Source organism: Notamacropus eugenii, chromosome 4 (assembly GCF_028372415.1).
Source record: "Notamacropus eugenii isolate mMacEug1 chromosome 4, mMacEug1.pri_v2, whole genome shotgun sequence".
In the NCBI taxonomy this organism is placed as follows: domain Eukaryota; kingdom Metazoa; phylum Chordata; class Mammalia; order Diprotodontia; family Macropodidae; genus Notamacropus; species Notamacropus eugenii.
Genome location: NC_092875.1, coordinates 185,824,431 through 185,837,612, shown reverse-complemented (window position 1 = coordinate 185,837,612; position 13,182 = coordinate 185,824,431). Strand labels below are relative to the sequence as shown.

General features: G+C 39.3%; 1 protein-coding gene across 1 annotated transcript in view; it reads right to left on the bottom strand.

Annotated features, from left to right (window-relative positions):
* Window positions 1–12,488, bottom strand: part of RNF182 (ring finger protein 182) — a 125,152-nt gene extending 112,664 nt beyond the window's left edge. Inside the window, exon 1 of the mRNA XM_072603885.1 lies at window positions 12,336–12,488. The gene's annotated coding sequence lies outside the window, so the exon portion shown is untranslated. The remainder of the gene's footprint in view (window positions 1–12,335) is intronic.
* Window positions 12,489–13,182: the final 694 nt, after the last annotated feature.

The window sequence follows — 13,182 nt, the reverse complement described above, 5'->3', positions numbered from 1 at the left end:
TATAGGGATCATCTAATCCTTTAGAAAGGCAAAGGAAGTTTTGGAAGAGATTTATCCTTTGCCACTGAAGGAAGAAATCTAAGCGTTGCCACTTCATTTGGTTTAATCCAGGTCCCATGGAGCCCATTATTTACAAACTCAAGTAGCCAACTTGAATTCTTGTCATCTGCATCTCTGGTTCCCCTGTATTTGATATAGGTGGAGGATATGTTGTAGCTCTAGAGCTGTGTCTTAGTCTGCTGGGACTTGTCAGTACCACCTCTATATTCTTTCTGCCACTGTCCTTACTTCCTGCTCACCATCCATGATGAACACTTTGCAACTTTGAGCTACTATCATCAGCCCCAAGACTTGAGTTGGGAGCTGGGAGCAAAAAGAAGCATTTCCTGAATTTCTACAAGTCCCCTTATCCCCCTCCCCAATTGTTACTGCACTCCCTTCCATAGTACCTCATAGTTCATGACTGTGTGTGTAGACATTAACTTTGTATTTATGCTATGTAAATTTTTATATGTGCTTATTGTCTCCCCCATTGCAATATAAGCTCTTTGTAGTAAGGATTGTTTTATTCTTTGCACTTGTATTTCCAGCACGGATGGCTAGTTGGTACAATGGATAGAGTGCCAGACCTAGAATCAGGAAGACTCATCTGCCTGAGTTCAAATCTGGCCTCGGATGTTTAATAGCTATGCAGCCCTGGGCAAGTCATTTAACCTTATTTGCCTCAGTTTCCACATTCATAAAATGAACTAGAGAAAGAAATGCAAACCACTCTTGTGTCTTTGCCAAGAAAACCCCAAAAGGGGTCTCAAAGAGTCAGATACAACTGAAAACAATTAAACAACAATCCCCAGCATCCTGTCCAGGGCCTGATACATAGCTATGCACTTAATGAATACTTATTGATTGATTGACTAAAAAGGTTGTAAGGAAAAGAAATTCTGTGAAGACCCCTGGCAGCCTTTGCCATTGGTATTCTTGCCTCCTTATTACACAGCCTTTTGGAACACCGTTTTGTTCTATAGAACAAAAAGGTCATCTACTCCACCTCAGATAATGTACTATCTGACATTATTATCTGTGGAAAAGGAACTCAGTCGACCCTCTATTATCCCCTGGTCCAAGAGGATGAGGAAGAAGAAATACAGCCTCAGTCACCATGGTCCCAGCTCTCCTATGGACTGTAGTCATAAGCAATGAAGAAGGAGAGTGACTTCTTACACCACACAACCCTCCACATTACTGGGCCAGCATCAGGTCCTGGCAAGGTTTGTGATAAAGAGTGGTACACTGGAAAGAGCCCTTCTGTTGGAATCTGAGGACCAGAGTTCAAATCACACCTCTGTCACTCATTACCTGTGTGTCTTTGGGTAAGTCATTTAACTTCTCTGGCCCTGTTGGACTAGATAACCAACTCTGTGTCTCTTCCAAATCTAGATCTATGATCCTGGGAGATTATGAATAAAATGGCTGTCCCTACACTAAGACATACTGCCCAGAATTGGTAGCCTTCATCATGACACAAACTATATTGCTGCCAACCATGCTGTGATGCTTCTCAAACAATTAAGTCCTCCAAACAATCCTAATCTATAACTTCTACTTCCTGCTCTGATAAAATCCCTTTCACCTGCCTCAACTTCTTATCTCTATCAGACTGAGCTTTACTTCTCCTCAGCATCAAGTCTTCTTTAATCATACCCTATAGAAACTCTACAACCTCCCTTTCATTCTAGATTTCACTATGCCCATCTTCTGGTACTCTCAGAAACATGTATTTTTCTACAGAGGTTCAAAACCCTGAGTCCATGAAATTTTTTGAAAAATATTGTGATAACCATATTTTAATATAATTGGTTTTCTTTGTAATCCTTTGTATTTTATTTTTGCATTTAACAACATTATTCACAAAAAGGGTCCATATAGGTTTTACCAGACTTTCAAAGAGGCCCATGACACTTGCAAAAAAAAAAAAGTTAAGAACCTCTGTTTTACTGTGAATTGGTCTGGCTATTCTGGAAAGCAATTTGGCACTATGCTCAAAAACCTATAAACATTTGCATATCCTTTGACCCAGTGATACTAGGTCTATACTCCAAAGGCATCAAAGAAAGGGGAAAAGGATCTATATGTACAAAAATATTTATAATAGCTCCTTTTGTGATGGCAAAGAATTAGAAACTTTGGGGATAACCATCAGTTGGGGAATGGGTAAACATTTTATGGCATGTGAATGTGTTCTAAAAAAATTATGAAGAGGATGATTTCAGAGAAATATAAGAGTTGTATGAACTGACGGAAAGTGAAGAGAGCAGAACTAGGAGAACTATTTATATAATAACAACAATATTGTAAAAATAAACAACTTTGGAAGAATTAGGGATGCTGATCAACACAATTACCATCCACAAAAATTCCAGAGGACTCATGCTACCCCCTCTCGAGATAGAGAGGTGACAATGAATGAAGATTTTTTTTTTTTGATATGGTCAGTGTAGAAATTTATTTTGCTTGACTGTGCAAGTTTATAACAGGTTTTGTTTTTCTTGCTTTCACAGTGAAGACATGGAATGGATGGGGTGAAAAATTCAGTCCTGAAAATAAAATGAAATTGAAAAACAAGCAAAAAAACAAACAAAATAATTCTTGTTCTAGTAAATCATTTCTTACTACCTCATCCAGTATTGGTTATGCCTTTTCTCTGATCCCAGGACACTCCCCCAGAAAAAGCAATCAACATAAACTTTGTTCTCCATGCCAATTCTAAAACCATCTTTTTTGCTACCATCTTCCATCAGTCTCTCTGGCTTTGAAGTTCTATTCTACTGATATCAATCTCTGTCCAGATACTCAGAGCCATTCAGGCAAATTTTGGTGTCTAGAGCAAGGGTTACAAAATGTAAAAAGGTAAGAAGCATAAAATCCACCTTTAATTCAACATTTTAAGATAAATTTGAATGCAATGTAGTGCAATATATGTATTTTAATGTAATGTAATGTATTTTGTATGTAATGAATGTAATGAATTTGTATTGTAATTTGAATGTAATGAAGACAAAACCCCCAGCACACTTGCATATGGTGGGAGGAGAGGTAGGGCCTAGGGTGCAACTACCATAAAGGAATAAATTTGGTAACTTCTTACTTTAACTAACTATTCCTACTAAATAACAAGCTCAGTTAATTCTACCACCGAAGGAATTTAAATGCTATAAGTGCCTGATGAAAGTTTTCAAGGGCAAAGCTCCAGTTACATTGCCCAAGTCATGGCTCTGTAGGATCTTGTTGCTGTCATCTGCTAGCCTCCAGGTGACTCTTCCTCCTTTGTTAAGGGAAAGGGAGCTCTATTCCTGAATCATAGTCTTTCTCTCCATCCCTCTCTCTCCAATTTCTCCCTTAATATTTTGGAACTTTTCTTCACATTGATGTTCCCTGGAATACTTTATCAACTGGTTCATCAACTTCTTCAAGTTCTATAACCTACATTTCCATTCTACCTCAGTTACCCACGAGGGTAGTGATACATTTATTAGGCTAGGACATAGGTAACTTAGATATATCCTGGGTTTAAACAATAGGACAAGGCTGAGATCTTCAGCCTGAAACAGGGTGTTAGGGTTTGGGGAATGTTTTTTGTTTTTGTTTTTTGACATGAAAGCGTTAATTGATTGATAGATTAAATAAATTAATTTACTTATTTTTAGTTTTCAACATTCACTTCCATGAGTTTTAATTTTTTCTCCCCCTTCCTTCCCTTCCCCCCTCCCCAAGTCAGCATGCAATCCAATATAGGCTATGCATATACATCCTTATTAAACACATTTTTCGCATTAGTCATGTTATATTAGAATAATTAGAATGTATGGGAGGAATCATGAGAAAGAAAAAGCAAAACAAAAAAAAAGGCAAATTGTATGCTTCAATCTGCATTCAGACGCCATATTTCTTTGTCTGGATGTGGATGGTATTTTCCATCATGAGTCTTTTGGAGTTGTTTTAGGTCCTTGCATTGCTGTGAAGAATTAAGTCTACCAAAGTCAGTCATTTCATGTATCAATAAATACTCCCAACATACACGGGGTGGAGGGGGTGGGGGTTGCTATCACAGATTCTTTGATCTGCTTTTCTAAAAGGAAAGGCAACTTTTGAGGGATCAATAATCATTTATATCAAGCACATGTATAATTTCTTTAATCAAGCACATACATCATTCACCAAGTTCAGGGGAATCAGCACCCTGAACTTCAAAGATAATACAGAGAAATGAAAGATCAACAGACATGGCTTCCTCTGTCTATATCACAATGTAACAGACAGGTCCAACTGTCTGACTGTAATTACCAGAGAGGGAAGCACCAACATTTGGGTTTCAAAACCAGGGTGGGGGTTTGGGGGGGGGGGGGGAGTACTGTTTAGTGGCTTCCCAGATTCTCATCTGGCACACAGGCCTTCTTCCAAAAACTAAGCCCCAAAGCAAAATGGCACCTCAGAGTCTTTATACACTTTTTAGAGTCAGAGGGCATCACATCCCCAGAGAACCAGTGCCTCATTAACAAAAGGTGTGAACCTTCCTACAAATCTTCCCAGGCCCAACAATAGGTGGGAAAGATCCTCCTTAATCACATTATTCAGAGGCATTATACTTCTTGGTATAAACAAAAACAGCAAAAGATCCTACTTTGCTTGCCCTCACATCTCACAATTTGACTCTTACTATATACAATGTTTTCCTAGTTCTGCTCACTTCACTCAGTATCAGTTCATCTAAGTCTTTCCAGTTTTTTCTGAAGTCAGCCTGTATTTTGTTTTAATGGAACACATGATCTAACAAAGGCAATCAACAATTTGCATTAATTTGCCCTGGTGTTTACTGTTTATGAAAAACCTCATTTGAAAGTTACCTACACACACACAAAAAAAGAAGCCTGAAACATAATACAGATAAATGATATGCCCTCATTGGGTAGAAAAATACATCTTCTAAAAGAAATTTTACCTGGTATATAAGGTACATACCTGGTATGTAGGACTAGATTCAGCCTATGCTGCAACAAAAAAAGGGATGGGAAGAGGGTCAGGTAAGGGACCAGAGAGGGAGAAGTATCTAAAGTTTCTGGGAGCCATCTAACATTTTCGTAGGTCCCAAGAGAATTGAACATAATCTCTTGTCCCTCTATTCTTCCCTCTGCCTTTTAAGTCTCTTCTTTTTCTTCATTGCAACGTCTTATGAGGAACAAGGAAATGAGACATTCCTATCTGTCCTTCTCTTCTGTCTTCCTCCTAGTCCTGACTTTCCTAAGAGTTGCAGAGGGTCTTGAGTATACCTCTAGTAACTCTGTGCAATGGACTTTTTTGGCAGTCAGTAATCCTTCTTACCATGCCCATCCCACTGCCATTTTTTTAGTAATTGAGTCTGAGCTCCAAGATTGGGCAAGAGTCAAGAAGGAAGCTCTCCTTTGAATTCCTATACTTTCAACCAAGATCTCCTTAGCTATAAAAATTAAAATTTTCAAATAAAACTAATGTAGCCAAGATCAGAAGGAAAGCAGAAAACTGGAAGGAGGGGGAGTATTTTATATCCAGTTTCTCAGATAAAAGTTTCATATCATCTCAAATATATAAAGAACTGAGTCAAATTCATAAGAATACAAGTCATTCCCCAATTGATAAATGGTCAAAAGACATGAACAAGCAGTTTATAGAAGGAGAAATTAAAACTACCTATAGTCATATGTGTAATGGTAATTTAAATGGGAAGATCTTTCCCACTCTTTAATAGGTCCATGTGACCTGTCTGGGTCACATGGAAGCCTGAGCCACATGAGTCTGAGTCATGGAGCCTGTGGTGGGAGGAGGAGGAGTTCGCTGAACAGATGAAACAGGAAGAGACAGAGCCAGAGCAGAGCTGAGAGCAAATTGGTCAGCACCTAGTCAGAGCTGAGAAGGATGCAGGTGAGCAGACAGCTGGCTAGCGTGAGTGAGAGAGCTTGTTTGTGATTTGTTTAATGGAGCTAGTTTGTGGGAAACCCAGCAGGGGATAGTGTTGTTCTCTGCATTGTTATTGTGTATCGATTTTTATTCCTATGATAGATTTGGCTTTCTGATGTCTGAATAAATGCTTTGGTTCTATCTTCCACATGGAGAGTCTGTTGTATTTCACGATTCAGAATTGTGCCAGGATATTCATGGCTGCTGTATGCGCTGTGAATATTGCGTTGGCACTACAGTATGAAAAAATGCTCTAAGTCATTATTGATTAGAGAAATAAAAATTAAAGCAATTTGAAGTACCATCTCACACCTATCAGAATGACCAAAATAGAAGAGGAAAATGGTAAATGTTGGAGGGGATGTGGAAAATTGGGATACTAATACACTATTGGTGGAACCGTGAATAGATCCAACCATTTTGGAGAGCAATTTGGAATTATGCCCAAAGAATTCTAAAACTAAATAAACCCTTTGACCCAGCAATACCACTATTAGATCTGTTGCCCAAGGTTATCAGAGAAAAAGGAAAAGAGCCTAGATTTTCTAAAATTTTTATAGCAGGTCTATCTGTGGCGACAAAAAACTGGAAAGTGAGGGGATGCCATCAATTGGGGAATGGCTGAATAAGTTGTAATATATGATTGTGATAGAATACTATTGTGCTGTAAGAAATGATGAGCAGGTTGGTTTTAGAAAAACATGGAAAGACTTGCATGAAATAATGAGTGAAATGATCGGAACCAAGAGAATATTGTACACAGGTAACAGCAATATTGCTTGAAGAGTAACTGTGAATGACCAAGCTATTTGGAGTAAATGTGATCATTCAAAATAACTACAAAGGACTTAAGAAGAAAAATGCTATCTACCTCCAGAGAAAGAACTGATATATGGAAGTCTGTATTGTATGGTTCCACATATATATCTGTGTCAAATCTTGGCTTTCTTTAGTGAGGGGATGGGAGGGAGGGAGGAAGATGACTCTGAACTCAAAATGTAAGCAAGAAAAATTAAATTTTAAAAAATAAATCAGCAAATGCTACCGATTAAGGCTTGATTGTTGATTATCTAAAGTAAGTGATGGAAAAAATGTTAATGATACAGATTAAACTTTAATACATGTACCGTACAAAGAAAACTAAAATGTTCCACCCAAGAGTGGAGGGACCCAGAGTAGTTTTGATTCTGCTAACGCTGGGGACCCCTAAACACTGGGAATTTTTGGTTACATACATGTTATCCATAAAAAATTCAGTACTAACTCCTGAAAACCTAAAGAGGAAGTAGGAGATCATATACTATGAATAATGAAACCAAAGAGGAAACAACAGGATCTTTTTTTCACATGTAAAAAACTTAAGCAGAGTGTATAGAATACATTCTTCCTCCTTTGACCTAAATAAGCATGTAATATAAAGCATATGTTTAGTAATCTGTTCAAGATCTGTTTCTACGGGCAGCTTGTACTACTCTGGTTTCAGTCCTCATTCTTTACCCAAATGACACTTGAATTATGTTTCCAGACCATGGCATGTGTAGATAAGGCCAAAATATTTGGTGGATTCAATTAGTGATAGCCCATCCCCATGGTTTGGTGAGTGTCTCAGATTGATATTATTAACAGACCCCAATTTTCATAGCATTATGGAGATAATACCAGTCTTGCAATCTAGGAGAACTGGGGACTACTTGCCTGATATATTATGAGGAATGACGGGCAGGGCCCCCTCCAATGACTAAAAAGTACTTTTCTTACCACTTATGTCCATATTTACATTGTTAAGAGGATCTTAATTAAAATGAAAATAACCAGTTAAAGTCCTGACCCAGCTCATCAAAATGACTCAATTCATGGCCTCTTTGAACAATCTGTAGAGATTTGGGTTGGTTTGGTTTGTTTTTTTTCTTCCAACCAGAGAATAAAAAAGCTAAACCCTTCACCAAAACCCTGGGAAAACATTTCAACAATGGAAAAAAAAATATCTCCAGTTGAATCAATTGATCTACTTCCTAAAAACGTCCTGAGTTATTTTGACAAACTATGCTGCAAATAGTAATTGGATACTGTAAAAGTTGCCCAAGTAACCTGAGATAATATGGACTTAAACCAGAACACATAGCAACTGAAGAGTTCAAGTGTGATGGGAAATGTTTATTTTACCTCTTAAGGAGCAGTACTACCAAGAATGTACTTAATCAGACAAAGAGGCAACACAACAGGGAGTCTGCAGGAAAGGGAGGTCTAATGGGAAAATAAATTCCACATATTGTTCTTAGCAACAGGGTGACTCCAAACAGTGCATGAATAAGTAAAGAAATGGGTTTGAAAATAAATTTAATTTGCTAATATTATATTGTGCTTCCATCTAAGATATTTGTTTACAATAGTTTTTTTAAACAAATAAGAGTTGTACAAATATCACTTCAAGTGAGATAAAATATTTAAATATCATGATGACCATTAGATATGGGGCTGAGGCTTGAGTTCTGGGTCATATTTAATATAAGCATTTCCTAAATTGGGCCTTTTAAATGAGACTTCTTTGTCCAGCAATTAATGAGTTGATACAGTTTGGGAGAATCCATATCTATACTGACATTGTCCCTAAAAGTTAAATCAGAAGCCATAAGGAAGTTACAGCTAAATATAAGGATGGCTGCTAATCTATCCTCAGAGAGTCAACTAAAAGAGGGAGGGAGGGAGGGAAGGAAGAAGAAAGAAAAGAAGGAAGGAAGGAAGGAAGGAAGGAAGGAAGGAAGGAAGGAAGGAAGGAAGGAAGGAAGGAAGGAAGGAAGGAAGGAAGGAAGGAAGGAAGGAAGGAAGGGAAACGAAAAGAAAGCCTTCAATACATAGCCACATAGTCTGGCAAAAACATATTCCTACATGGGTCATGTCTAAAAATGTATACCTTTCTGCATTTTAAGTTCATCATCTCTCTGGAGTGTTTCATCTTTATTGTTTTGGATTCATGATTTATCATTGTATTGATCAGAGTTCTAAAGCCTTTAAAAGCTGTTTCAGACAGTCCTGTTCTCAGATAATATTGTGCTGACTGCATTGGGACCTGGAACACAAAGGGATTCTCAACCTTTCAAAAGTCACTGACCTAGTGATTCACATAGTTGAAACCCAATGGATATTGCCCAGGACATGACACGCCCTTTTGATGGGAAGCCCATTGAATTGATCTACCTGCATATTTTGAACAATCACCGTAGATAAATAATTATCTGGGCATAAAATTGGACAGGAGAAGAGACAGCTAGATTACATCTGGGAAATTATATACCTCCAATGATCCCAAGCTGCTCCTGGGCACAAAATAATATATTTTAATATCAATATTCTCCTGGAGATGCTGTACAGCTACAAGTTATAAAACACCACTATTATAAAAGAATCAAAATCATAGGTGACCCTAATGGCATTGGAAAAAACTCATGGTGGATTACTAAGGCTGCAAGATATTAGCAGTGAAGGCACTCCAGAAGTGAAATACAAGATACCATTAATCAAAAACATGTATATCAGGCAAAGGAGGTAGGCAAGTCATCTTTTGTGAGTTACAGCACTTATATTGGTATTGACCTCAAATTATAAGCTCTAGTTGCATTCATGCAACCCCTTCTTCATCCACCCCACCACACCCCACCACATACATACATACACACACACACACACACACACACACACACACTCACACACATACACAATTTTTCTTTTTTTCTTCCACCTTGCAGAAACTGTGAAGGCTCAGAACTGTGATACTAGGATACAGCATCTTCTAGGACTCTTACAGACATCTGACTTCACAAAACTTTGCTGAGGTTCAAGAACATACTGTTCTCCTCCATATTCCAGTATGATTTAGTCACCAACATGAGGTTCTGACACAATGATTTCCAAACCACATGTTTTTGCTCCCCTAGGTACTCAGACATTGATCAGCCTTAGTAAACTCCCACTAGTCTGGGAGTTTAATTAAAAAGTCCAAAGTTTCTAATCATGTCTGATGTGCCAATGACTTCCTGAGATAACTAGATGGGATCATTAAAATTTTTCCAAGCTTGTACCAGACAAACCTAACAGAGAGGGGAGAGGAAGACAGGGAGAACCTCTAGAACACAGGCCACTAAGAGAGGGGAGAAGAAGGGCGAAAAAAGGAATGTTGTGGGCCCCCACTTCTCCCCTTACTAGTGAATGCTTACTACTACTACACACACAGAATTATACTAAGTAATGGGGAGTAGAGGAGGGGAGAGAGAGAAACAGGTATTTGATACAAAAAGAGAGTAAAACTTGGGTTTTATCCACAAAGAGTAGATGAGACATAAGTATAGAAATATACCACACTGGGAGACTCCTTGCAGGGATTTTACAGCAGTGGTTAAAACACCAAATTTTCCCACAGATTCCAATTCAAGATTTCCAATCATTAGCTAAGCCACACTTCCACTTCATTCAGCAATTAGAACATTTGGCTTACTGTGGTGAAGGCCTGATGTTTTACAAGTAGAGCATGTACCTCAAGTTTGGAAGGACACCTCTGTTAATAGAAATTTTTTTTCCTTCTTAAACCTCAGGGTCTGATTTTTTTTTCCTCTTTTATAGCTGAGATGATTGCATTTTCATTTTAGATTAAGACTCATACTCAATTATGTAACACTTTCAGTTGCAAATTAGGAGAAGAAATATGGCCATGTTTCCTGGCACAATATCATTGGAGATAGATGTTAACATGTTGGAAAAAACCCAAAGAAGAGCACTTAAGATGAGAAGGGAACTAAACAAATTATAATACTAATAAGTATTGTTTCCAAGAGTTGAAAACAAGCTTTTCAGTCATGAAGGGAAAAGACAACATGGTGAATCTAGAAAGAAATACAATAAATTATGTATATGCAAAAGATGCTCTAAAGGAAAAGAGGAAATTATTTTTATTAATCAAATTTAAACCTCTTGATTTTAGCCACAAAATGATTTTGAGTTATAAAGTAGTATATTTGTAAGTATGGGCTAAAAACAGGTAGCCAAGAACAGCCTGTGTCACCTGAAACAGTCAGCATGATCAGAGTCAAATCTTGCCAGTGGCAAAAGATTTGGCATCTTTAATGCATCATAAAATAGTGTAGTATTTTAAAACCAAGAGTCACTAGTCTAAATACCCCACTTTATAAATGAAGGAATTGAGGTCCAGAGGAAGTTACTTGGCCAAAATCATATAAGTTATTCATTCAACAAACAAAGTACAGTGCTAAACCATAGGGGAGATAGGAAGTTAATTAAAATATGATCTAAACTGAACACCTTGTCCTAGAGGCAGCTAAGTGGTACAGTAGATAGAGGTCTGGGCCTGGAGTCAGGAAGACCTGAGTTCAAATCCAGCCTCAAATACTTAACAACTGCCAGGTTCCCATGGAGGCTCTGCCAGACATGGAGGTCTGGGGGCCTCTTACTTTCCCTGGACTACATCTATAAGGGCCTGAATTTCCTGGAGACTATGGCCTGAAACTTCCCACTTAGGGATGTCCAATTCTCTTGCTCTCCAATACAGGGTGCCTGGCATGGATGCCAATTTCTTGTTCTCTTTCTGGAGGGCCCCTGCTTGCCTATTGCCTGCTCCAGCTTGGGACTTGGGCCTCTCATCAGTATCCCCTTTATTATTATTTCACTTATCTCCCCCATCTACCATCCCCATTCCCTTGGGTGGCAAATACCTGAGATATGGGCTCCCTTTGATGTCTTTCCACAGTACACAAGGCACAGGTACAGGTTGTCGTTGCCTGCCATGATGGGAAGGAGGATGACAGAGAGGAACACAGCCTTCGCTTCCTCATGTAGTTGGGCATGCTCCAGTCCCTTCTGGAGCTCCTCCAGAAAATGTACATTAGTAGTATGATAAACCTACTATAGGCACCTACAGTGCCTGTAACCTGGGCCAAAGCCCAGCCTTCCCCTGAAGTAGTCTACCAGGCCTGTGCTTCAGCTATGATGGATGACAGTGAGGTATATATAGCCCTCCAGGCCCAGAAAACCCATTAAAGCAAAGTAGTGAGGGACTTTCTCCTCTGAGAATTGGTTTAATTACTTTCAAAAGTTCCCCAGGGTTTTTTTAGATAAATGGTCACTCTGGCACCCCTACAAATAGATGCCAACTGTCTTTATCAAGTCCTCACTGATATAATCTAAACATTCATGCCCAGTTTTTTCATCTGACTCTAGTCAAAGATCTAACTTCATCCTGCAACTCTACCTCTGTATTACAGCTCCCTTTTCAGTCCTTCCAGTGGTTACAGGGAAAGCTTTGCTTGTGGGGTGGGCAGGGAGGGGACTGGGTTCCTTACCTCTTAGATGTTCATCTAATTCCTCAATTCTGTCTGCCTGGAGGACGTGTTAGGGTGAAGCTAAGATGGATTTTCAGTTTAGCTGCCTGGGAATTCTCCAGATATTCTCTACCATTGTGACAAGTAGTGACCGGGAGACTCCAGGATATTTCCCTTGTACCCCAACAGGTGTCTAGAATCATGGTGATTTCTCAGGGACCATGCAGGATCTAGAGATTTCTTCTTGCTCAAATTTCTGAGCAAAACTCGGGCTGGGATATTCCGGAGATTCGGCAGAGACCAGAATCAGTTCGGACTAGGAAAGCATTCCCTGCAACATCAGAATCGTCCAACGATACTTCCTTGTAAAGCAGGCTCACCTTCCTTCCCACTCCATCAAGGATGATAGCATGATGTTAGCTGCTGGGTTAATCAGAGCGGTGATAAGGACCTCAGAGCTCCCAACACGGGAGGGAGAGAGGGTGGGGCTTCTATCTGTCGGCTAAGACCTCAGACGTGCTTTGTGCGCATACCTTCTCAAAGATACCTGGCGCTGGCCGTCCCTTGCCACTGCTGCCCTCCTAGCAAAGCAGTGCCAGCTTGCTCACCGTAACTGCTTTCTGGACGTCTCTACCTTCCCAAGCTGTTTTTTAGCTGAAAAGCAGCCTGGAATTCATGACCTCCATGAGCCCCCGCCCTTTTTCTCGAGACATTAAACTATGGGAGCCCAGAAACGCCCCCTTTTCCTAGTCTAAAAGGTCCATTCTTTAACCAGTATTTCTGTCCTAGTTCCCGTGGAGGTGGAGAGGGGGGAAGGGGCAGCGCAGCCTTCAGACCAGGTGGTGTTGGGCCAGTTCCTCTGGGGAAG